Here is a 27,565-nt window from a genome sequence, read left to right as displayed (position 1 = left end):
CGTTCCAGCGGTATATTCCGCGATTTGCCAGCGTATTTCAACGTTTCTAACGATTCCGGCGGCTTGAGCAGCTCGCCATAGTTCATCTAAACGGGAAGGTCGAGCCTGGGCACGTGCCCAGGGTGCCTGTACGCTAAAACTGCCCCTGAGTTTGGGTCAAGTAGGGAGATGCCTCAGTATAGGGCAGCTGTTGGAGATGACACTTGCTGGTGCCAAAAAAACCACAGTTTTGCTGCCCAATTATTTTAAAACACCTATTTCTCGGACCCTAAAAAAGGGGCAGCTATTGGAGATGCTCTTACAAGCCTCACACTTATGGAACAGTTCGTTGCGTCGGCACTCTGGGTTACCCTTTTTCTTTTTAGTTTATAATCATCACGTTGCCCTTAGTTATTTTGCCATATGAAACTAGTCATTAGTTTGACTAGCTTGTGTCAATGGAGCTTGTCATAGGTCATTTTTTAGTGGAAAATAACCATTTTGAATCTGCTTTGTTTTTCAAGCATCGTTTATGACATAATTTGCCTGATCAATCGTTTGTTGCTGGGGATGGGATAAGTGCACGTATCTAGGCCCTGTTCGGCAACCCTCCGCTCCTTCAGCGCGGAGCGGAGCGCGCGGAGTGGCCCTTCAGCGACTCTGAAAATTTGAACTGGATGCTGCTCCGCTCCAGAGCAGAGTTGGAGTGGGGAGAGAGTCCGAACAGGCTCCTAATATTCTCTTTACTTTTGATACTTTTTTTTTCTTTACGGATCATAGGAGTGGTTTTTCACTACAGCCTGCATGTCAGACAACGGCATTTCGAGGGTCATCCATACTGAGTTGTGTGATCATGCCATTGTGCTGGTTATGATTTCAACATTGTTTGTATCTAGGTATTTTTTGCGCTTTCACTGTTATTTTTCATAAACTTTAGTTTGTGGGCTTCATGAAAAAGAACCTTTTTCTATTTATGTTGAAACTAGTTGTGTGCATGTGCGACTTTCATGAAATATGCTAGTTAGGATAGGGTTAGAGGGGCCTACCACCCACCACCCTAAGTTACAGGCAAAGGACCAATGCCCCCCCCCCCCCCCCACATACCACATTGTATAATATATTACAAGAACACTAATGGCGCGCTTTGCCACGCCCATCTATTTTGGCAATTAACTAATAAGGATCTTATATTATGAGCATCTTCAAGGAGGTTCTAGTAGGGCTCTGTGAGGAACTTATGCAGATGATCCGTCGCTTCTGGTGGGGAGCAGAAAAAAGTAAACGCAAAACACAGTGGGTTAACTGGGATTGAGGCCGAAAGGAAAAGGTGGAATTGGATTTATAGATCTCCGGGCGTTCAATCAAGCCTAGCCCTCTTAGCACAGCAAGCCTGGCGTCTCATCCAGTTCCCGGAAAGTCTTTGTGCGCAAGTTCTGGGAGCTCACCTAACGGGAGCTCCTACAGTGTTGCAGGCGCCCGTTAACGACCCGACGCCTGCAGCGCTGCTAGCATGGGCCGGCCCGCTAGCGTGCTGCCCCAGTTTTTTTGTTACGAAAATAAAAATATGAAATCAAAAAAGGTTTACAGATTTAAAGAAAAAAGGTTCATCCATTTGAAAAAAAATCATATCTTTAAAAAAGGTTCATCAATTTTGAAAAAAGTTCATCAATTTGAAAACAAATCATTCAAATTGAAAAAAAGTTCATCCAATTTAGCAAAAGTACATTAAATTTTAAAAAAGTTCATAGAAATTCAAAAAAAGTTCATGTATTTTTCAAAAAAGTTTGTTGAACTGAAAAAAAAGTTCATAAATCTAAAAGGTTCATCCATTTTCAAAAAGATGTTCATCGAATTTCAAAAAAGTTCATCGAATTTCAAAAAAGTTCATCGATATTCAAAGAAGTTCATCAATCTGAAAAAGAACTGTTGAAATTTAGAAAAAGTTAATAGAAATTCAAAAAAGTTCATGGAATTTACTAAAATAAAATCGTCAACTGGCCCCTAGATGGCCGGCCCATTTATGGACGCCACAGGCGCCAGTTAACAGAAATGCACGTTAATAGGAAATGCCTCCCCGAACAGGATGCTGGCGCCTGATGCTGCTCCCTAGTGGACCGGCCCGCTACACGCAGCACAGGGAACTAAAAATAGCCAGAAAATGCAAAACTAGGAATCGAACATGCGTCGCTACATTCTTGTTCAAGCTCAGCCGACCACCACACCAGTTGCACGCTTGTGATATATCATTAGTATGCCCGTGCTATTTATTTATCACTTAGATTTTTTATTCTTTTTTAGAAAATTGTGAATTTAAAAATGTTCATCGATCTTGAGAGAAAAGTTCACAAACTTCAATTTTTAAATCATCTTTGAAGAAAAGTTCACAAACTTAAAAAAGTTCGCCGAGTTTGGAATTTTTTATGAAAATGTTTAAAAAGTTTATCATTTTTGAAATAAGTTCATCAACTTTGAAAAAAAACTTCATCAAGTTTCACAAAAGGTTTACCGGTTTTAAAAAAAAAAATCATCGACTTTGACAAAAAACTTGATCGATTTTGAAGACACGAAGCACATAAGTTTAATTTGTACTTATATTGGTCAGCAGTCAAAGCTAGTGCTGTAGGTCCGAGAGCGCTATGTAACTTCAGTTTCTTGAACCTCAAGTAAAATGTATTTGTCAACACTAATGCGAGAAGAAAGTTCTCACCATCTCATTAAATTCAGATCTGCTACAAATTATCCAAGTTGCTAAAAAATACCCACAATCAAACATACAGTCAAGCAGGAAGGATTCAAATAGTCCTCTCTTCTTTGCAGGATCTTTGCAAATAATAGATATGCCACTTTGTTATGTAAAAAAGAAGTTAGGAGTGTGCATGAACAGTTACATCAACATTGTTGCCTTGCTGTATCTGATTCCACACCTGAAGGCAGTTCTCAGTGCATAATCCATTTCTTAAGAGGCAAACTTGATTAGTAAAACCGGATTGCAAGAAGAAAAACATTAGTTATTTCAAATGGGCTAAGCAAAATCAATATCTATCAGGATAGTGTTTACGGGAAGACGTGATATGGTACGGAAATAAACGCAATCAGACCATAGACCAAAAGTACAAAACTCTAGAAGTTGTTTTTTTTCTACAACAAGGGAGTTCTGAAAGTACAAAGCTTGATATTGCAGATATATCATTGCTATATATCCAACATGGCAGGAAGTAAATGGTTAGGATTTTTTGATAGTCCACTCGCCACGAGATAACCTTAGAAAACAGAAAATGGAACGAATAAAATGGCTTGGAATAGCTCAAATTTCAATGCTGCAACATTCAGATGATTGTGTAGTTCTACTGTAACCAATAGCATCATCTTGAGATCAATTTTTTTCTTACCAGAAGCTGCATATATTTGAAGAATTAGCAAAAGAGCCCGTGCCTTGCAAAGGGAGAGAAAATATAACACACGCTCTTAACTCAACAACCATCACTCAAGACCACAATAGGTCCATCTCCTTTATTTTTGCGAGGCATCATATTTGTGTTGCCGCTTATCCTCCTTCTCACCCTCGCCAGCGATGGCCTCGGTGTTCACAAGACAACAAAAAACGTGTGTTGAATATGATTAATCCTAAGGCGTCTCTCTCTCCCTCTCTCCTCCCTCTCTCTCTCTCTCTCCCGCTCTCTCTCTCTCTCTCGCTCGCTCGCTTTCTCTCACTCTTGTGAGGAGAAATCTGTTGTTTTCCCCTGCGAGATTTTTCAGAGGTATGCATGTGTAGTTATCGATGTTTGCTTTTCCGTATATGGTTATAGTGGGGTGTTTATTTGCAATCCGGATCGCCGCCGGTATGAAAAAAATGAATCTTGCGCTATAAATTATAAGTTTGCTTCCATAACAATATTCTAAAAATATTTAACAGGTAAAATTAACATCACATTTAGATTCCACACATTTTTTAATAAAATTGCATATATAATATGTTAAAATCAAAGTTACGGTTTAAAAGATACAGATAATTTAGAAAATCATTTGGTTTGACTCAAATATATTTCAAAATAATATTTAAAAATACTTAACAGGTAAAAATAATCTCATATTCATAGTCTACATATTTTTCTAATCAAAATTCATATATAACATGTTCAAATCGGAGTTACGGTTTAAAAGATATGGATGATTTTAAAAAGCATTTGTTTGACTTAAATATGATCCGCGGATGAATTACCTAAAACATCAGGGGGGTTTTCAAAAAATGTAAAATAACGGTTCGGGTGTGACTTAAATCCGAACGGTGGATTGATTTCAAAAAAAGACAAGGACTTTTGTGTAAAATACAAAAATAACGATTCGTTTTAACTTAAAACAGGACTGCGGGTTGAATTCACTGAAATGGAGGGTCTTTTCTGAAAAATGCCATGACGGACGAAAGAAAACCAATTTGCTTTATTATTAGGTAAAGATAAAGATTAATATCTGATCTTCACCCTTTGCGTCCCTAGGAAAGCGCGGTTGAGGCCCGGTGGCAAATGGCAATACATGGGAACATGAAAATGGTATATCTCGAACTGATATGTGAATTAGTAAATAAAATACAGCGACCAAATCAAAGAGAAGATGCTAATCGGCACCATCCTCGTGGTGTATTAACCATCTAAGAGAATCACATGTCTGATTGGTGGTGTGTGGTGTGTTCAGTTGTGACCTTGATACTTTATGCTTGGTGGTTGCTTTATTTATAAAGCGGGGCGAAAGCTTTTTCGGTAAAATGCACAAAAAGGAAGATCCAACGGTTCAGACTGCTAATGACCTGAGAGGGCTGGATTACTGCACAGTTTTAATGTCTCTAAATATCTGAGCACATATAACACATACCGTACGTTTAGATAATTGTAAGAGTACATAAATCAGAAGTACCATCAAATACTTGTTATACCATATTTTTTTTCAAGGTTGATCCATCTATTTGTTCTCGATCATCGACGAGCAGCTGTAGATTGTCGTCGCTACCCCGAGTTGCGGCGAGATCGTCGATGAGGAGCTGCAAATCGTCGATGAGGAGCTGGAGTGTTCGATTCTTCAGTTAACGGACAGCCAAGATGCGCACGAGAAGATCCAACAGCTCGCAATGCTCGTTGTTGAATGAACCGTTATGTACTTTTACTGTACCGTTTCACTTGTCGCTCTGTTCCTTTTATCACTGTTTCCCGCTGGCTAGATAAAGCCTTGCTTACCTGTAATCGGGATGGAATTTCTGTAAGAGCTTTGCACCAAACACTTTAAAGTTCTTTCTGCAGGCAGTGTACATCCAGGGAGAATGAAGCGGAAAGACTTGTGTATTGATGGAATAATATAATCCTTAAATGGCCATTCAAAATTTCTCCCAAAATAAGGTGAAAAGAAATGATGTAGTGTACTTGGAATGTTCGGGCAAGTGAAGACAGTTCACTCTAAATTGTAATTTTGGTGGAGCTGTTAAATCTAGGCTTCAAATTACAACTGCAGAATTTGTCGAGTCCCCGATGGATGGCCCTCAACAAAGTGGGTTTTGCCTGAAGGGTTTGGGTCAGGTACCCTGAGCCGAGAACTACAGTCGGCAAACACGTTGCCGAATGGGAATTGGCTTTTGCCGAGTTTTCTTGGCACTCGGGAAACTCAGAAATTGCATTAGTGACAACAAGAATATTAGGGATTCATATTTTCTACAGCTATGACACCGTACAACAAACTAAACATGATCTAATCCTATATGCTTAATACTAATAATAATAAGACTAGTTCCACCAGGCAAGGGGAGTTAAGACGTACAGCACCTAGAGCTCAGAAACCGGATCGCCATCACCTCCGGGGTTGTCCCGCCCGGCGAGGCATACGCAACATGTTCCGTTGTTGATTGTTCATACCGTGCAGCATTCATTGCAGTTTAGCACCGTGCCTCTGCACTGGAGTAAGGCGCTCTTTAAACAAAGAGATTCTTGCAACAGGTCGCTCGGTTTCATAACGAGAAATTCCTCCGAGTCGAAGGATTAGTTCTAGGGTTTGAGACATGAGATCATAGGCGAAAACCCTGCCAAAGGACGTGGCAAGGATCATCTTCTTTCCTTGTTTGCCAACAACTCTGACATACTGTGGCACAGTCAGCACATATCCTGTTTTATAACCAAGCCGTACCAAGTCGACACGATGCTCCAGCGACCAGCCACCATTATCTTCCCTAACCTTCCAGATCTCCAACGAACTAAGAACAGAAGCACGAGGGAGGAGGTCCTCCCGGACCATGCACAGCCCGCTGTCGAGCTCCGTCAGGTGCGCTCCTTCCCAGTCGAAGGGCGGTGCCCGGACCCAGCTGAACGTCTCGTCTGCGACGGAGAAAGACAGCACCGCGGCTGCTGGCCTTGTGGCGAAGTGAAACTTTGGGTGGATGAGCCAGTGCAGAAACCCGTCGGCGAACACCGGTGCCAGTTTGTCGCACACAGCCCCGAACAGCGCGGCCTCCGCGAACTTGCACGGCACGCCTTCGACAGAGATTGTCCTCCAGCGATCTCCCCCAAGGGTGTGCACCTCGCACCTGGCCCTGGTGAATGCTTCCCAGGGTGTCACGCCGTCGCCGATAAACAGCCGCACGACCTTGGACTCCTTAGTCTTGGCGTCGAACCCGAGGCCGGCCGTTGTCGAATGAAGGATCTTGTCTTCGCAAGGCGGCAGCATGGTGACTGCTCGCGTGGCGGCGTTCAGGACGTAGAACCCGCCGTAAGGGTCGTGCAGGAGGGTGAGGCCGCGGCAGGGCGTGGACGTCATGCGCGCCTCGTCGCGGCGCATGCCGTTGAGAGTGAGCAGCGGCATGCCGCCGTCGTCGTCGCTGGGGCGCACCTCAGTGGAGTCGAATCTCGCGGTCCGTGAGAGGAACAGCAGCTTAACGGGCTCCGTTGCCGACCCAGCGCCGGCGGCCTCCTTGGCCGCGCAAAACTCCTCGGAGGATACCAGCGCCGCCCAGCGGCGGCAGACGGCGCGGGATCTGAGGATGGCTTTCACGGGCAGACGCACCAGCACCTCCGTAATCATCTCCTCCGGCAGCATCGCCATCGACTTGTTGTCCGCCATCATCATCGTTGGTTTGAGCAGCAAGCAGGCCGTCTCGTTGAATACCTAGTTACCTACATACAACGTAGGGAGATGCATGCTTGGATGGAGTACGAGGCAAGTTTTGGTTGGTTTAAACCAATTCCATCAATGTCTCTCTTTATCTCTAAGATTCTAATCGAATACGTTTATGTTTCCTCCTCTGTAGTCCTTCACAACCTCAAAACTCCTGAACTCCTTCAATGCAAAAAATGAAAACCTCCTGAACTCCTCGGCTGGAAAAATCGACTGGGCTTTGAGCAGCTAACTAGCCTGTTGAAGGTCACATACGCAGCATTACAGACCACTCAAAAAAAAAAGCAGCATTACAGAACTTGCACACGGAGGAACGGGCTGGCCCTTTTTTTTGCGAGGGAACGGGCTGGCCCTTGTTAGGATACACTAGATGACCCGTTGCGCCCATGGCGCAAAGGCCGAGATCAAGCCAATTATTGGAAGAGTGTGCATCAAAATATGTAGACACAGAAGAAAACATATGAAAATAAAGTATGAATTGATGATAGTCATACGGACAGGATTGTCATATTTTTTTTACATAAGATCCAAAATGATGCCAGATGTAAAAGTCTCGATAGGTACTTACAGTAATACCAAGTTACGTAGCAAAGGACTATTGTGATCTTCTTAGATTGGATAGACAATCATGCAGAGGCCCTTAGACGTGCACTTGAAGGTGAAAGCATATGCACACCCTTTCTTCATGTTTGCCTTATGCAAGAAGCTGCTCCGGTTCTTTGTGAGTGTAGCCCTGTTGTCGACTCCCATGATAAAGCGGGCCATGACACTGGTGGTCCCGTCTCCTGTACTGATTGGTAGCTCATCATGATCATCATCCATGTGCGGGAAGAGACTTCTCTTAGAAAAGTGTGTGCTAAAGTAATGCAAATGAGGATAAAGGTTATTCAGTATATGGTTTGCGGGCATGTTCTTGTAGGAAACCAAAAATGCATTTGTTTAAGATTACCATTCTTTTGGCGTCAGTAGCAAATGTTTCTGTCATGTGGCATACATAGTAATGGCCAGGTGTTTGCTTGTCTTTGATAATATTTCGCAGAGTGCAAACATTTTTGTTATACAACTTAAATGTATTTCCCCACACATAGTGGGCAGTGAACTCATCTAAGTAGTGCTCACCAGGCTTGCCTGCCAATTTACACAGAACTATAGTATTTAGTATTTGTCAAAGGAGTTGCTCCAAACAGGAAAGTAATAAGAGTTTTTACCGTGAGTAATGTATTTCCCAGCTTTCAAATGGATTTTTTTCCTTTGAACTTTGCGACTTACCTAGCCTTGCGTGGGCGATGAATATATTATAGGGGTTGCTTGTGCTTGCGGCAGGGCGGCGGTTCTATAAATGACAAGTAAGAGGGGTATTAAGCTGGGGTGGAATGATGTTAATTATCTAGAATTGGAATAACACAGTTACCATAGCGATAACTATAGGCATGAGCCTGAGTCATATGGTTGATGCCAACATCATTGGTACCATTGAGTTCTCCAATTTGACCGGGAGCATCTGCAAACAAGCAGTAAGATTATGAAGTTTATCTAATTGTGTGTGGCTTTATCTAGGAGTTCTGACAACGTTTGGTGGTCCCGGAATCTCTATGTAAATTTAATATGTTTGGGATGTTTTGTACTTTGGATGAACTTTTATAATAGATTTGATTTTTTTGTAAAGAAAGTTCATATGGGTAGGAACTCCCTCGTTCAGTTGAGTGGTACGATTTTGACTGGATCGTCACACTTGTTTGTGGAAAAAAAACTCCCTGAGAATATAGACCCTCAAAATGCGTTTGCTCGGTGACGCCCGTTGTTCAAGGGTGGACGCGTTGTGGGCCACAACATTACGCATGTCGGGTGTGTGTGGGCTTCGGTGTGTGCAAACCTAGCCAAATGGACCGGCCCGGCCCAGCACGGCCCGGCCTGGGTTAAAAGGGCCAGACACAGCACGACCCGGTCAGGCACGCTAAGTCTTGGCTTCCCTAAAAAAAGTACTCAGGTCATGCCCTTCCTAGCCCAGGCTCGGCCCCTCGCTAAACGGGCTGGCACGACGGCCCGTTTGGCACGCCGACATAAGAGCAAGTACAATAAGGTGACATAAGCGGGCTATAAGGACTAAAATATTATATATATATATATATATATATATATATATATATATATATATATATATATATATATATATATATATATATATATATATATATATATATATATATAACCAGAGGCGAGAGAAGGGAAGCGGGTTGTTGATTAGTAGTCAGTTGCAGCACAAGACTCAAGACACTTTGTGAGGTTGTATGTTGGGTCAACTATTAATAACATACTACCTCTGTTTCTAGGGCATCTCCAACAGTTTGTATGTTAGCTTGTTGGTAAAATATTCCATGTCATCAACCAACACCTTACATACAACAACTCCAATGGGTTGTATCTAGTTTGCCCAATAGGATGTGAGATAATAAATAAGGTACTCTCTCATTCTACATTGGAGCTTGTGCAAGGGGTGTTGGTTCATGTACATACAACCTTCCTCTCTTCCCTCATTTATTGTATGACACATCATAAAAAATCCTATGTGGCAAAGTCTACCAACAGCTATCTTACAACCATTGGAGATGCCCTAAATGTAAGTCTTTGTAGAGATTTCATGATGAACTACATACTGATGTATATAGACATAGTTTTGAATGTAGATTCACCCATTTTGCTTCGTGGACTTGTATTTAGAAATGAAGGGAGTAGTACATACTTAAAATTTACTATTGTACATATCTCCTTATAGCTGGTTGTTGTATTATTAACCATACTACCATCCCACTAAAAAATCACGACAACCATGGTCTAGAAAATGGCACGTCCGCCCGTGACCATGCGTAGGCAGGTAGAGCTGTAGTGCGCTCGTCGCCTTGTGGCTACAAGGACCCAGGACGCACATTGATGCATGCAGCATGCCGGGTGTGTGCGCGTGTCCTCTCAGCAAGCTTTAATCTCCAGTTGGCCGCTGGTCCAAGCCGCGTGTCGGGTGTGTGTATGGATTTCCCTGTGAGTCGTGTCTTCTCAACTGGTTAGTGACTCGGCGCAGCTCTGGAGAGTGGAGATTGGCGATTTGGGGTGCCGGGTACGCCTCGGTTCCAAGATGTGGCTGGAGGATCCCCGCCGTCATGTTGTTCCGGCTGTCGGTGCTACTTTCGCGGCAGCTCCTTTTCTCAAGCAGAGATTTGCAGTGATCATCATTAGTGTAGCTGGTTTCTACAGTTGAAGCCCAAGGGCGGTGCTTCGCCGTCCACACGAACTGCACCATTGCTGTTCTGGTCATCCATCTCGCCCTGCATCTGCTCGGCCAGCTGCTTCACCCCGGTGTGATCTGGTTTGTATTGTTTCCTCTGGTATTAGATTTCTTGTTTGGCGCCGTGCACCGTGGAGGAGGAGAATGGCATATTGTTGTTGGCTGGAGCTTCCCCTCAAGTTTAACTTACTGCTTTAGTTACCAACTTTGACAGAAGTAGATAGGATCGGTGTACCCACCGCATAGAGCTCAAAGAAGCTCGTCAATCCAGCAATACATGGCATCGGCCAGCGATCGTGACACGTCAACCAACCACGCAGCCACCATTGTCTTACCTGCTCTAAGCACGCACTTAACGTTGTTTTAGATGGAATACATTCAACATACATGGTGGAAGAGAGTTGCCCCCGGCCCCACACTACTAAACGACGACGTCCACAATAAGGAGATGGAGATCGTCGTCCCAGGGGTAATCAATTTAAACTTTGCTAACATCAGTCACCTACATTACCATGATCTCACCAGTTGCTAGATCCAGTATACTGACAGTGATTCACCAACCATATAGTCATTAAACTGCATGCAATTCCTGTTTTAAGAATACTTGCCCAAATAATGGCTGCATTGTCACCTCGGCCATCACTTTAAAATATGAGCTCCACATTTCTCCTTCCCCTCACACCACATATCTTTACACGATGCAATAAAAGAGTGTATGTCAGTCTCATGCCTTGTTTTGAAATCGATTGAGTAAAAAATGGTACCTTATGCGTGCACTTGCCAGAGAGGTGCATTCAATACTTCCCTACTTGAGTCGCATATACTAAATTAAAATGCAATGATCACATCACAGATTATAAATTGTTTTCTTAATTTACACACACTGTACACCTGCTTTCCCAAATCGGCATTACCATATCACCATATATCCAACCTTTAGGCGCAACAGGCAACCTACAATTGGAGTGATGGTTTAGTAAGAAATAACATTTAGCACAAAGAAAGATGAATTTTGAATTATTTTTTTTAGAAAAAATCGATGCTCGACTGACTACTAATAACATCTAAAAATATGCAAGATAGTAATAAGAGGTCAAGCCAATCAAGTGAAAGACGTTTGAATTGGAATTACACGTATTGTACATCATCAATCATTAGGAGCTGGACCCCATAGAATCTTTTCGGCTTCAGTTGTATGATTATAATTTGGCTTCAAACTAACTAAACCAAAGAGCTTTTTTTTTTTTCTTGTCCACTCTTCAGTTGCTAAATTATGATTCATAAAGTTATAGTGCATCTTGGAAAGGTTATAATAGTTTTGGTTACAGGGTTGACGATATATCTATGGATATTATACTGACTGATAGTCCATGGTTCATTTGAGCTCACTTTGGCGCGAATGCGGTGATGAAGGTTCGACATGCAGTTTCGGATTTCCCTTGACTCATTCAATGCAGCTTCCTTCATGATGTATGCCACATGCTAATATGAACTTTCTCATTGTATATAAATTTTCAGGAGAGAAAAAAAGAAAAGGATGCTCCGGTTTTCCTTGCAGCTCAATTTTCACACCCTTCCCAGGTTAATATTCACGATTTTCTTTGGACCGACTTTATGCTGCCTTTTCTCTATACACACATCATCAAAACTGAACAAAGAGGCATCACATAGGTTTAGATGGCGTGTGTGAACATGGTTTAAGATATGATGTTTCTTGGAGAGAGCAAACTAACCTTTTCCATTTCATGGTTTATTAACTAAAATATTGATCGACGGCACATTCTGATGCTTCAGCTTTGTTTTTGCCTTCTTGTCACTTAATTAGGTAATATAGTAAGAAAGCATACTGAATGAGACTCGAAGGAATTTTGATGTCACCTCGTGATTAGCAAAACTTAAAATGATCTCTTTAGACAAGTATCAGATTAAAGAAACCAATATAGAACCATATTAAATAGGGACTGAGCTTAGCTGGAAGGTGAGAAAGAAATTACAATTGCTATTGGTGCAACATTACAAAATTTAGCTTAGCTATCTATCAGATTTCTTGACTCAAATTCCAGCTAGCAAAGAAGAAGATCGAATCCCCAGAATAACCATGCTAAACGAAATAGAGACTCATTGATTGACCTCAATCAAATTATTTGTTAAATAGAGACTGAGCAAAGAGGGTAGGTGAGAAAGAAATTACAATTGCTATTCGTGCAACAATACAAATTTTAGCTTAGCTATCTATCAGATTTCTTGACGCAAATTCCAGCTAGCAAAGACGAAGATTGAATCCCCAAAAATCCATGTTAAACCAAATAGAGACTCGTTGATTTACATCAATTAAATTATTTTTAAAACATTGTACACGAACTTGTTCTAAATACATGACAAAATCTAGCTGAGCTAAACCTTCCTGGAATCTTATGTGGATTTTTAGAGTTTAGACCAAGGAGAAATGGGGAAATAATTCAGGATAGAGGGTAGTGCACGCGGGAGCCTCAGAATAGTGGGTAGCCTAGCCAGGTTTATAGGAAAAAGGTGGCTTTTGTCTCATAGTGGGTTTGTTGCCCAATGCCCGTGCTACTAATATAATGTCGTTCATGACATACCTCGCCCAGTTCCAATTCGGGATGTCGTCTAAATTTTTGAGAGCCACACAATATGTTGGAAGAATAACTACGGATCAAATGGACATCAAACTTATCTCACCGTGAACACCACATAAATCACATTCTAACATGGAGGCCTCAGCCATCGTCAAGGCATCTCATGGAACATAAGGGAAACTCCAAATCGAACAGAGCAACACAAAAATAGGAATCAGGCATGAGGAAAGGGGAATAAGCTAACCTGGGTAATGGGATCAGCAGGTCGAGGAGGGTGCCACCGTGCCAACGGCCTCCACAAGGATAATCTTGCACACGATGTCGCCTCAAGCAATGGATCGCCACCACCAGAACCAAAGCACTTGTTGTTCATGGTTTCAGTTATGAGATATCCCGTCAACTGAGGTACAAATCACAAATAGGTCAGCTCATGAGCTAAAGAATATAATCTTATCCAAGAAAAGACAAAATAGTCTGCAGCAGCAAAGCTTTATTAAGTTCTTTACTAAGAAAGCGAACTTAAAAATTACAACCCAAACAGAGAATAAATGGTTTAGAATAGGCATAAATCTGATCCATCTTCCACCATCAATAATAAAAACAGGAAATCATGAAATCCTTTATCCAAACATCAGAAGTCACAAAAGTCGAAGCAAACAGTGAACTGAAACTTACTCTGAAAAAAACTTCTCTTTTCTTGACTCTAGACGAAGCCCATTCCCTGTTGTCCACGCAATACAACAAATTACTGGCCCAAGCTTGAAGTACTAACTCGAATCCCTTTCATTATTAATTCATTCAATGAACAACAGAGAAAATGGATGCATGTGCAGGCATCGTAATGAATGGTACTTGATTTAGAGAAATAACTATGCCAATATATGACTTTGCTAACTAATCAATCTGCTGCAATCACAGTTGGTGCATAACACTAAACGAGCGCTTGTGATCAGGACAATGGTTATAGAAAAGTAAAGAGAAATTACAAAACAAGGTATGACGAGACTACCAAATCAGCCTAAGAAAGTAGGATCAACGGAAACATAACAAAGGAAACAGAATAATGAATATTTAGTGGAGATGAGCTAGTTGAACCTACAGGCTGAAGGAAGAGCTCACCAGAAGGTTAGGCCAGCGAATTTGGGACCGATGCCTGGAAGGAAGAAGCGAAGCACTAAAGAACACATCTTGTTCACGCCTAACTATGTTGTGCAGTTGCGCCGATGGCCTCGTCGTCCGAGGCAACTCCACATGTCTCCACCATAAATCAAAAGCATGAACTGGGAGGACTTCTGCAATTGTTAAGCGAATCCTGCATACAACCATGACATTGGCTACAAATTTGAGTTTCTTCACCTCCCGATGCAATTACAACATATGATTGCACATATATAACAGTAGTATGATGGATTAACTACCATCAAGAAGAGAACATATACTGGCAAATTTTCCAGTAAAAAGAACTGGCTGCGTTAATTTTTACCTTTCCCACTGCATAACCAAATGTCATTAACTACCAAATTAGTCGCAAATAAGCCAAAAATCACCAACGGGTTGCTACCTTGATGCTTTATATTTCTTCTATGTGTCTTGCTGTCCCCTTCCAAGTCACTGACGCGCCCGGTCGATCCTAAAGTTTGTTATTTCCTTGTGGAGTTTCTTATTGACATAGATCTGAACAAAAATGGAGGGACCAAATAAATTTCAGATTTAGGAGTCAGGAACTAACAGTTGTAAATCCACACCAATGAACACAAATACAACCTGATTATGTGGCAGACCTTTAACAGGAAAGGTAAAATCTGTAGCATAGTTTGCAACTTAAAATTATAGGTCACTAAAGTGCATGCCACTACATCAGCAAAATTCATCTAACAGACATCGAGCGTGTGTACGACTGTCTTATTAAGCACATCATGCTGACATGCAAACTCGTGACTAGAAAAAAGAAGTCACTCTAGCGAAAACTGGTGCTAAGCAGTAATGGGAGCAAGAGGGAGCACCGCTTCTGAACATTCTAAGAACAATGAAAAGGCGTGCTTACATCTATGAAGCTAAAAATATACACCGAACCGTATTGATTGGATACGGGTAACATCGGAAAAACAATTAATTGGAGTGCAGAATTTGCATAGGATAGAACCTGAACACATCAATCTAGGCATCTAGCTAGCTTCTGCCATCAGGGTTGCTTGCTAATTGCAACGATATGCATAACTGAAGATTCAATGAGAACTACCAAGGGATAAAAAAAGGGAACTGAATCTGTTCACTCAATGTGTGCATGGCCTGCAATGTCCTCACATATGAGTAATTCATCAATGAAACCGTAAAAAATTCATCAAACAAAAAACACAAATGGAAGGCAAGCTTACCTGAATGGGGATTGCCCGTGACCTGGATCTCCTCGTCCGCGCGCTGGTGATCTGCTACTACTTGAATAGCAACTCTGGCCGCTGATGCTGCACAAACTGTGCAAATTTCTCCATACTATCCCTGCAATTGTTAAGATCAAAATCAACATCTTTTGCAACTAATGCAGAGTGTGAATTTCTCGGCAGACAAAAGAGGCTTTGCAGATTCAGTATAGTTGACACAAACAACATGCAGTACCTGCTTTCCTCAAGAACACGTGTCTGAAAGATGTTGAGAGCAAATTGCAAAATATGAGCATTAGTACTTCTTAGGTATGACAGAAATTCAATGCAACTTCGACAAGACTAGGGCTTGCTTTTCACACTATTGAACATTCACGTCTTTGATATTTGATCCACCTTTCAGCTGGGCAAAACAACAAACATGTGGGGGCACAATATCTATTTATGCTCAGAAAAGAAATTACCAAATATCCGGCCACGAGCGCGTGTGTGAGAGGACCGAGGAGAGAATGTGCGTGACAACGAGAGAGGATGGAGGCGAGGACGTGGGGACTGATTTCTTGCGTGGATGGACGGCAGCGCGAAAGCTGGACGAAGCCGGCCGTCTCTGAGGCCCACGCTCCTCCTGCCGACGATGGCACCGTGGACCACCACTGCGGCTCGAGCTCCTCCCGGGGTCGCTGCTGCACGCGTGGAGATGGAGGCGGGGTGCAGCCTCCCGTGCATCGCGCACGAACCCCAGCCTCCTCGCAGCTCCCGATCCAGAACCGTCAGGTCGCGCCCGACCTCGCCGGCGCAGGCCGACGCCGGCCGGTGACCCTCTCCCGTCGGCCGCCACACCTCACTCTCCTCTTCCCTCTCTCTTTCTCCCTCCTCTCCTTCCTTCTCTCTCTCATCTTCTCTCTCTGCTGGGGTTCGTGCGGGAGGGGATTGGGGAGGCGGCATAGAGGGAGAGGGAGGAAGGAGAGGAGGCGGCGCGGATATTTTCTAGGGCTCGGCTCACTCCACCTAGAACGGTACACCTTTGTCATGATAAAATGCAACTGATTACTGGACCCATGGCTCAAGAGGCCCATCCGACAGCCACTTCCAAACCAAATGTGTATGTAGAAAAGAACGAACATTTGACCTCATGCCAGCGGCCAAAACAGAGGTACAGGCGAAGGGCCCAACGAGCGTGGCGCGCGCGGATGCCTCAGAATGGCGGGTTGTCTAGCGTGATTTATATGTTCAATGTCATTATACATAACTCAATTCAAAATCCTGGTAGAAACAAATTTGCCTTGTCTCAAAAAAAAAAAAAAACAAATTTGCCACACACGACATGCCTCTCCTACAAGTGATAAAATGAACAATTGTTTCATAAAAAATTGAACCAAGTTGGTGTTATGGATTCATGATTTTTAGCTACATTAGCAGAGATAACAATATTTGAATTATTAGCTGATACAACAATTAGCAGACATACATTTCTTGAAGCTTCCAAATGTACGTATTAAGATGATTAGTTATATATTTGATTTTTTAGGTGGTTCAAACTAGTTTTTCATGCCGTCCAGTTATGTATCTCATCATGGAAGAAAATGCACCGAGGCAGTGCACTAGCAGTTCGCCAAAAGAAGAAGAAGCAAAAGATGTGTCACCGTGTTGGGCATGGTGAGGACGGCAGTGCACGGCGTGGGCAACATGTGGCAGAGCACGGGCGTGGTGGAGCGTGAGCACGGGCGCGCATTGGCTGAAGGGGCGAGGGGGTCGGTGACGTGTGGGTGTGACGGTGCAACGGTGCGACCACCCAGGCGAGGGGGACGCATGTGAGGAGTGCGGGGGAAGAACACGCGAGGCGGATCGCGCTTAGCAAGGCGTGAGTTGAGTGATCCTATTCTCCACCTTAATTAAGCTAAGAATATATACTAAGACAAATTAAGAAAAAAATGCATAGGCACAAGCATCCGCACAATTACGAGCCACCCCATTTTAGGCTTCTATCTGGCTTTTCACCGGTCTTCCCTTCAGTTTTTATTTTCGGAGAAAACGATTAATGTTGGCGGATTTACAAATAAAAATATTCCTGTGGATATTTAAAATTGTTCACATTTTCTCACAAAAATCATTAATTTTAAAAGACATTCATTAATTTAGAAATATCAAAAAAAAGTGCTCACATTTTCAGTAAATGAGCTGGCCTATAAGACCGACCCGTCTCGGCATGTGTTTTTGTTGGGTGGAGCCGAGCCCAAAAGCCCATCTCGCTCGTGCAGCCCTACCCGAATTCCGGAGGCAAGATCTGCATGTAGCGAGTGAATTGCAAAAAACCACCACATTTTATGTTAACATCCGGATTTGTCACCACATTCCTTAGGCGCCCTAAAAATCTACCAGTTTCCTTGCCAGTTTTCTCAATAAACACTAATAACCAGTTTGGAACAATTTAATCCAATTTCTTACAGAAAAGGCCCGCCTGTAAGCGCTGACGTGGCATATAACAGTCAACACCGTTTGTCGACCGTTAAGTTAGACATGGGGCCCACCAGTCATCAGTTGAACTAATAAAAGGGTCCCTCCAAAATTGCAAAAATCACCCTTGTAGGGAGGTTGTTGTGCCCGTGAGCACTGTCACCGCTGAAGGGAGATTGGCGTGGACAGAGGGGCTCGGAAAGCCAACTCCAGTGGCCACGCTGATGGCCTTGACCGAGGAGGGCAGCCACAGTAAGGCTAATCTGGTCACGGCGGCCCAGGCCAGGAGCTCGGCGGCCGCAGCACGGGCGGTTGCTCCTCGGCGGGCACCCAAGCCCCGATCAGGAACAGCAGCGCCGCCGCATGCCGAAGAGCTCAGAGCTGGGGACCGGATCACCGCATGCCGTAGAAGAGGAGCACAGATCTACACTACTAGGGAAAACCCTAGCAGTAGCGCGGGTATTTTGCCTATCAGTAGCGCGGGACGCCGCACCTTTTTCTGCAATGCAAGCTTGTGAAGCACCGCTGGAGAACCCTACTGCTAGAAGATAGCATGCAGCAATTAGCGAACCTGCATACAGCGAAGGATGTAGTTCACGCAGTGGTTACATTGCCAGAGGAGCAGAAGCTGCTGACGGTTGCACTTTTATGGTCCTGGTGGACAGAACGGAACCATGGCAACCATGGGGAACGCCGACTGAACACGGATGAGTTTCAGTAGTCGGTCAGATGACATGCTAGTGAGTGGACTGAACTTCTTGCAGCTAAATCGATAGTGCCTCAAGTGACAGTACATCAGTGGAAGCCACCCCCAATGGGCCTGGTGAAAATTAACACAGACGGAGCGTACTGTGCACAGTCGAGAAAGGGAGGTTGGGGTTTTGTCTGTCGGGAACCAGCCAATGAGATTCAGTTTAAAGTAGCTGCGCCGGATAGTGCTCTTTCAGAGGCCCTCCATGCTGAAACTATGGCCTTGTTTAACGCAGTAGCTTTCCCTGATGAGTTTGGCATTGGGAATGTGATTTTTGAGACGGACAGCTTGATCCTCCAACAGGCCGTGTCTTCCGATAGGTATGATTACGCGCCACTGGGATCACTCTTCAAGGAGATTAAACTAAAGCTCATGACTAGGTTCATATTTGCTAGAGATTAGAGTGGACCATGTCTCTCGTGATTGTAACAAGCCAGCACATCTGTTGGCTGCGTTGGGTGCAGGGTTAGATGGTGATGCTAAATGTGTGTGGTTTGATAACTACCCTGTTGATGTAACCCGTGTTGTAACCGGCGATTTATCCGTGTCGTAAATGGAATACGAGTGTTTCGTAAAAAATATATACAACATAGTAGGAGCCTCTCCTACTGTTTTCAGAGTCAAAGAAAAATCTACACTTACATGCATTCGCTTCTTATCTATCGGAGGATCCAAACTCTTATTTTTTTATGTAGGCGTGAAAGTAGTTATGTCCATGTATGACTTCCATGAAATGGTAGTAAGGTTAGCGCTAGAGGAACCTACCACCCACCACCAAGTTAGATTCAGAGCCCCCCCCCCCCCCCCCCCCCCCCCACACACACCCACCCCGCTATTTTTTTTTCGAAAAGGGGGACTCCCCGGCCTCTGCATCAGAACGATGCATACGGCCACATTAATAAATAAGTAAAAAGGTTCAACAAGATCTTAAAGTCTGGAAACAAAACAAAAGAAAGGCTAACTCACAAAGAGCCTCAACGCCGCAAAAAAAGGCCATAGAGCCACAACCGGCTGGCAAAACAAAGATAGGTAAACTAATCGCCTATCCTATTACATGGCTGCATCCAAACCGGTTGAAGATATCCCGCGCTACCATCTCCCACCGGACAGATCCAGTAACCAAACGCTCCCTGGCCTCCATCGGAGTGAGTAAGGACCACATACGGAGCAGCGCCGTAGCTCGGAATAAAACCTGCAAAAGATGAATAGTTGTTGTTCTGTTAAAAGTCAAATCATTTCTGCAGTTCCAAATTGCCCATAACAACGCACATACTCCTACACGAATATGTCTAGCTATGTCGGGCTCAATCCCGTCAAGCCACGTTCCAAATAACGTACCCACCGAATTCGGAGGAGTGATGTTAAAGGCAATTTGCACGGTGCGCCACAAAACTCTTGCCAGCGGGCACTCAAAGAAGAGGTGCTTAATGGTCTCGTCCCGATCACAGAAACTACACCTAGTAGATCCTGTCCAATTGCGCTTAACCAAGTTGTCCTTTGTTAAAATGACTTGTTTATGTACAAACCACATAAACACTTTGATCTTCAAAGGAACTTTTACTTTCCAAACATATTTGGAACTAGGAATGACACTGGAGTTAATGACGTCGATGTACATCAACTTGACCGTAAATTCTCCAGACCTAGTAATTTTCCAACACAACTGATCGGGCTGATGAGCTAACTGAACCTCCATCAGTCTACTCACCAAATGAAGCCAAGCTTCCCATCGATCACCAACAAGCACCCTCCGAAACTGGATATTAAGGGGAATGGACTGCATAATCGTTGCAACTAACGCTTCACGTCGTTGAATAATACGGTACAGGGACGGGTACTGGAGGGCCAGTGGCGTATCACCAAGCCAAGTATCCTCCCAGAAACGGGTATTGTTGCCATCACCGACAAAAAACTTTGTTCTATTAAAGAAGGTTGTCTTAACTCTCATAAGCCCCTTCCAAAATGGCGAATCAGTTGGCCTCACTGTCACCTGAGACAAAGTTTTGGACTGCAGATACTTGTTACGGAGAATCTGCGCCCAAGTTGCGTCAGTCTCAACTGATAACTTATACAGCCACTTACTGAGAAGGCATCTGTTCTTGACCTCAAGATTCTCAATACCCAGACCCCCTTGGTCCTTTGGTCTACAGATTACATCCCACTTGGTTAGTCGGTACTTTCTCTTTAGTTCATCACTCTGCCAAAAAAATCTTGATCGGTAGAAGTCCAGCCTTTTCCTAACCCCAACTGGAACTTCAAAGAAAGATAGTAGGAACATCGGCATACTCGTGAGCACCGAATTGATAAGGATCAATCGGCCTCCATAAGACATAAGTTTGCCCTTCCAGCAACTAAGTTTCTTCTCAAACCGATCCTCGATGCATTTCCACTCTTTGTTTGAGAGCTTGCGATGGTGAATGGGTATACCAAGGTAAGTAAAAGGTAAGGCCCCTAATTCACATCCAAACAATTGCCTATAAGCCTCTTGTTCCTCCTTGGCTGTACCAAAGCAGAACAGCTCGCTTTTATGAAAGTTAATCTTTAATCCTGACAATTGTTCGAATAAGCATAGCGGCAGCTTCATATTTCTCGCCTTTGCCAAGTCATGCTCCATGAAGATAATTGTATCATCAGCGTACTGTAAAATGGATATACCCCCATCGACTAGGTGGGGCACCAAGCCACCCACCTGGCCGGTCTCCTTTGCCCTACCTATGAGAATTGCCAACATGTCAACCACAATATTGAACAAAATAGGGGACATTGGATCACCTTGCCTCAGACCTTTGTGTGTCTGGAAATAATGACCTATATCGTCATTCACTTTAATTCCAACACTCCCTTTTTGCATGAAGGATTCTACCTGGCGCCGCCAAGCTTCATCAAAACCCTTCATGCGTAAAGCCTGTTGCAGGAAGGGCAATTTGACCTTGTCGTACGCTTTCTCGAAATCCACTTTGAAAACAACCCCATCCAACTTTTTCGTGTGGATCTCATGGAGCGTTTCATGAAGGACCACAACCCCTTCAAGGATGTTCCTGTCCGGCATGAAAGCAGATTGGGTAGGTTGCACCACAGCATGTGCAATCTGTGTGAGCCTATTAGTCCCGACCTTGGTAAAGATTTTGAAACTTACATTAAGAAGACAGATGGGCCTGAATTGCTCAATTCTCACAGCCTCTGTTTTCTTGGGAAGAAGGGTTATCGTTCGAAAATTCAGCTGAAAAAGCTGAAGCTGCCCAGAAAAGAGATCATTGAACATAGGCAACAGATCCCCTTTAATAATATGCCAGCACTTCTTATAAAGCTCGGCAGGAAAACCATCGGGTCCCGGCGCCTTGTTATTTTTCATTTGCGAAATGGCCTCAAAAACCTCTTTCTCAGAAAAAGGAGCCGCAAGAATATCATTCTCCACCTCAGTGAGTTGAGGAACATCCTCAACCCGGAACTCATCCAGAGACACATAGTTATCCTCTGGAGGACCAAATAACTGCTTGTAATACTCTGTAATATACAACTTTAGGTTTTCCTGTCCTAAGATTGCTCCTTCATCTTACTCAAGCTGAAAGATCCTCTTCTTTCTATGTTTACCATTAGCAATCATATGAAAGAATTGGGTGTTCGCATCCCCCTGGACTACTCGCCGGACCTTGGCCCGCGACGCCCACTTCAATTCCTCTTCTCGAAGAAGTTCTTTCAGCCTCATCTCCGCGTCCAGCTTGGCATGAAGCTCCGCGGCCGGCAGCACCGTGGTTTCTGCTTTTACATCTAGGGACTGAATAAGGGAAAGGAGCCTTTCCTTTTCGACCTTATAAATCCCGGTAAGATGCTTAGCCCACCCACGCAGAAAACTTCGCAAATGTCTAATCTTATTCTGCCAGCGCTAAAGCGCAGTCTTCCCTCCTGCATCCTTAGCCCATTCTCTGGCTATGAGATCAAAGAAACCTTCTCGCTCAAACCAAGCCAGCTCAAAGGAGAAAGAGTTTTTGTTACCCAGATGGGTGGCCTCACCAGAATCCACGAGTAACGGTGTGTGATCAGAAATTCCACGTGACAAAGCTTGAACTGTGACTAGCGGAAACTTCTGTTCCCAATCAACAGAAGCCAACGCTCGATCCAACTTCTCATATGTCGGATTTGGCAGCGCATTAGCCCGTGTGAATTTTCTACCCGAGAGCTCAATTTCTCTCAGGTCAAGACTTTCAATGATGGTATTAAACATGAACGACCATCTGCCGTCAAAATTATCATTATTCTTATCCTCACACCCCCTAATGATATTGAAATCACCCCCCACCAGGATAGGGAGCTGCCCGGACCCGCAGATCCTAACAAGATCAGCCAAAAACTCGGGCTTGAGTTCGGGCTGTGCAGCACCATATACCGCAACCAAAGCCCAATTAAACTCATCATCCTTCGAACGCACCCGAAACTTGACTGCAAAATCACCCATAACCACACTTCGAACCTCAAGCGCATCGCATCGAACGCCGAGTAAGATCCCACCCGATCTTCCTCTCGGAGGCAAGCAATGCCAGTCAAAATCAATACCTCCTGACAACGTATTTAGAAATTGAGGCGCAAAATTATCTCTACATGTCTCTGATGGAGCGATAAAGTCTAATCGATGCTCGACAGACGCCTCAGCAAGAAACCGTCTTTTAGCCAAGTCCTTTAGACCTCTGCTATTCCAAAAGATGCCTTTCATAGATCATCATGGAATTTTTTAGCAGTGCACATCCTAGCACTCCTACGCACTGCGGACACCGGGTACACCTTCCATTTCCACTTACGTTTAGAGACATTTTGACTCTGCAACCGGTCGTCACAACCAGTCTCAGAAGGTCCAGCCATAACCAGCTCAGAAGAATCATCCTCTTCTTCCGCCTCAGGAATGGTGGGAATAAGATCCGCACAAAAGTTGTCAAGAGCCCTGACCCCCAACGCATCAACCTCATAATCACTCATGGGTTTAACGGCCGCTAAATTACGAATCATCTCTAAGGCCCGCTCAGCCTCTAGATCGAGAAGATCATTAACAGAATTAGAGATCTCAGTAACATTACTACCCAGTGAAACTCCTAATTGGTTCGCATTTTCAATAATCTCATCATTAGAAAAATGCAGAATAGAATTAGAAGTATTAACCGACATACCGGTAGTGACCTCAATGTCACGGAGCTTAGCCGCCCTCATGGCGCACCGCTGCTTAATGTCGTCCACATCCGGCTGTGTCTGGAGACGGCCACTCACCCGTCGCCCCTCAGACATCGGATCCGGGATCCCACCAAAGGCAATCACCTCCTCCCGAGAGATCCTAGTCGGGGTAAGGTCTCCTGCCTCACCCCAACCGCCAGGCCGGTCCGTCTGCACGGACTGGCTCTCCCCACAGGACGGCACCGGTGGCGAACGGGGGGAAGGGAGTGCAAGGGTCGCCTGCCCTAACTCCCCCCCAGCACCGCAGAGGCCACCAACATGGGCGCCTTAGGAGAAGGAGGCCCCGAGGCCACCTGCCCCGAGCCACCCCCCCCAAAGGCACCGACGCCACCAGCAGAGAGGAACAGGCGACGGGAGAGGAGGTATCCGTGGCCACCTGCCCCAGACCCCCTCCCAACGCAGAGAAGGACACGGGAGCCACCTGCCTCGAGTCCCCTACCTCAGCTGGAGAAGAGCGACCCGAGGCCGCCTGCCCCGGGGTCCCTCCCGACAACCCATCCACAAACACTGGCGCCACGCCCTGAGGATGGACAACGTGCTGGGCAGGAGAGAGAGTGGCCACCTGCCGACTCACCGCCACCTCTCCGCTGCCCCGCTATGACATTGTATTTCAATAATTAACCGGGCAATTCTCTTGTGCTTAATTAATGGATGAGGCAAAAGTTTTTCTTCCACTTCAAAAAATATATATTTACTTTCGCCCTCACTTTGCTCTGAGCTTACAATCACTTGCACACACATTTCCTAACATTTCCCTAAGTCTCTATAAGGGACAAAGTCCAATTCCTCTGCTTTCTATGGGATCGATACACTTATTTTGAAAAGGCTACAACTAAATCCTGTGCAATTGCATCACATGACGTATGTTTTTTTACTCTTGTTTATACTTTGAAAAAGTACTAAAATACATATATTGTGGTAAAAGTTAGATGTCTTTTGAAAGTGTTCACACCACATTAAATAACTGTAAATGCACTGTAAAAAGTGTTTTCTCGCCATTTAGAATATGTTGTACCATTTAGACAAAATGTGTGTGACATTATAAAATGTTCACACGTTCCAAAAAATGTGCATGACATTTGAAAAAATGATATACAGTGTAATTTTTTGTGTGTTCAAAGAAATGCACGCTATATTAAAAAATATTCACGTGTTTCAACAAAATGTTTGTGGAAATTTTAAAAATATATTTACCTGATAAATAAAAATGCTAACAAAGGATAAAATAATGTTTCACATCATACACAAAAAAAGTTTCAACATGTATTCGGAAAAAATGGTTCGAAACAAATATTTAAACAAAAACTTTAGTCATCTATTTAAGAAATTAAAATATTTGTTTCGAACCATATTTTTCAAATATATAAAAATGTGTTCTCCAAGGCATGGAAAATTACAAACATAACCGTCGATAATTTTTTAAAGGAATCTATTTGTATTACTCAAATGGCAATTTTTGGGAAATTGTCCCTCATTTCATTCTTTGGCAAATCGCTCTGTTTGTTGGTATTTTTACATGTAACCTTTTACATTCAGTTTTTTGAACTTGCCAAAAAAATCCTAATTTTATGTTACATACATGTCTTAATTAGAGGAAGGCAATTTTATTATTTTGTACATACTTGTTACATTCATTGAATAAACCGTGGTAAAATATTTTTTTAGGACGGCAATTTTTAGAGCATGGCATTTTCTATAATATAAAGAATGAGAAATTTGTAAATTTATGTTTCTCTACTTTTTTAATCTCTCAAATAACATATTTTTTGCTTGATGCATTTGTTTTTGTCGACAAAATGAGTTAATTGGGCATGCCTTTTTTGCTATGGACGCTAAATGGGTCAAATCGGTGGTCGCGGTGGATGGGTCCTTACAGTGGCAAATGATTCACGAGATTCCTATTGGTGTACGAAAAAAGGCTCTGGCACAATAATTCGAAACGGTGCCCGCACTCATCTTCGCCCTGTGAACAGTAATATAAAAAATACCAGAAAAAAATCAAAAAATCTTAAACTTTTTTTGCATTCAATATGCTTGAGTGCGCCAGGTGCGTGCAAATATTCATGGATAAATGACATTCGAGGAGCTTGCGCAAAAAAAAAGACAAAAACAGCTATGAACAGTGCGTTTTTTCAAACTTTGTCACAGGCCCAAAATTTGTCTTATTTTCCACGAGCTCGTCGAATGGCCTAACTCCACTAAATTTGGCAAGGACATCACACATTTAACCATCTTATACCGCAAAAAAAATTCAGAATTTTTTGAACATTTTGCTATTTTAAACAGTTTTACTGTTCATCGCCAGGAGCATCTACACCTAGGTGCACAATAGCCGCACTCGCTCGAACACCCCAAGTTCCCGATCACGACGCGAACCGACGAACACGAACCCGTGGCCGGCGAGGAAGTGAAGCCTGATGCCGGCCGTGTTGTATGTTCTAGTATAAATTGGCCACCGGCGGCACCTCCGGCCTCGACACACAGAACCCATGAAACAAACAAGCAAACCAGAAAAGATGCGGCGCGAGGGTGGGTGCCTGTGTACGACCGCGAGCTGGTGGACCCAGAGGGCAAGCGCCACGCCGTGCATGTCGTCGACGGCCCGGAGGTGGCCAACAGCGGGTTCATCCGGGCGTCGCGGAAACCGACTAACCAGTTCAAGGGGGTGTTTGTTTCCAGGGACTTTTTTGTTTAGGAACTAGAAAAAGTCCCTCTTAAAGACTTTTTTACCAAACGGGAGAAACTTTTAGGGACTAAACTAGGCATTTGGGACTAAAAAGAAGAAGTCCCTCTTAGAGAGTCTTTTTGAGACTTTTTCTGCCCTGCCCCCACCGCGCCTCACCTTATCCACACCGCTCCCGCTCCCTGCCCCGCCCCGCACAGCAGAGTCGCCGCCGCTCCCCGCCTCCACGCCGCACCTCCAGTCGCCGCCGCTCCCCGCCCCCGCACAACACCTCCAGTCGCCGCCGCTCCCCGCCCCCGCACCGCACCTCCAGTCGCCGCCGCTCCCCGCCCCCGCACCGCACCTCCAGTCTCCGGCCCGTGCCCCGCCTCCATTGCCCGGAGCCGCCGCCGCCATGGACGACGATGAAGACGATGGTCTTCACTTCTTCTCTCAGGTCCCCTCCCATCACCAGGCTTCACAGGGCTCATCCGCGGGCGGAAATTTGGGGAGGGGCGGCATGGGCTTCTTCGATCTGAACAGCAACGTCGACGACTACCCCGACTTGGGCTCGTACCAGCAACTCCTCCGTGGCGAGTCGGCCGGTCATGGTCTTCCTCGGATTGGACTTGGTCGTGGGAGGTCCGTGTCCCAGGGCGGAGGAGGCCGCGCCCGGTCTCTGAACATTGGAGGCGGATCCGGCTCTCCCATGCGTCCGTTCGTCGCCCCGGGCGCAGCTGTTGGTGACGGAGGCGTCAGAGGGCGTGGGAGGTCCGTGCCCCAGGGCACTGGACGCGGTGTAGGTCGAGCTCATAGGGCCTCATCGGCCGGCAGCATAGGCGTCGCAGGACGGGGATTCTCCATCTCTCAAGTTGCAAGCCGGCAACGTGCGTCGTCATCTGCTGTGCCTTCAGAAGATGTCGACGACAGTGAAGGATTTGAAGATGGAGACGACAACTGTGTTTTTGGAGAGGTAAATTTCTGAGTTGTGCAAATTCATGTCCATGTGTTCTTGCTAGTAAAAGATTTTCATGCCACTTATGCAATTCTTTTTAAGGGATTGACCAGGTCATTTAGCGTATAATATTTATCAATGCTATAGAT

At 44.4% G+C, this 27,565-nt stretch overlaps 1 long non-coding RNA gene across 6 annotated transcripts; it reads right to left on the bottom strand.

The window, feature by feature from the left end:
* Window positions 1–10,720: 10,720 nt before the first annotated feature.
* LOC123143315 (uncharacterized) lies at window positions 10,721–16,357 on the bottom strand. Of its 6 annotated transcripts, none has more exons than XR_006470798.1 (8): window positions 15,613–16,357; window positions 15,375–15,495; window positions 15,143–15,288; window positions 14,561–14,673; window positions 14,119–14,311; window positions 13,675–13,720; window positions 13,244–13,399; window positions 10,721–11,356 (listed from the first exon to the last, which is right to left on the bottom strand). It is a non-coding gene; the product is annotated as an uncharacterized lncRNA (long non-coding RNA). The 6 variants fall into 6 exon arrangements; XR_006470796.1 differs by lacking the exon at window positions 15,143–15,288 and having other exon boundaries at window positions 10,724–11,356; window positions 15,613–15,635; window positions 15,842–16,355; XR_006470797.1 differs by lacking the exon at window positions 15,143–15,288 and having other exon boundaries at window positions 10,725–11,091; window positions 11,167–11,356; window positions 15,613–16,356.
* Between the last annotated feature and the right edge of the window lie 11,208 nt (window positions 16,358–27,565).

The sequence above is a fragment of the Triticum aestivum genome, chromosome 6D, assembly GCF_018294505.1.
Source record: "Triticum aestivum cultivar Chinese Spring chromosome 6D, IWGSC CS RefSeq v2.1, whole genome shotgun sequence".
In the NCBI taxonomy this organism is placed as follows: Eukaryota; Viridiplantae; Streptophyta; class Magnoliopsida; order Poales; family Poaceae; genus Triticum; species Triticum aestivum.
Note: the sequence above shows the minus strand (reverse complement) of the source record. Positions and strands in the feature narration are given on the sequence as shown.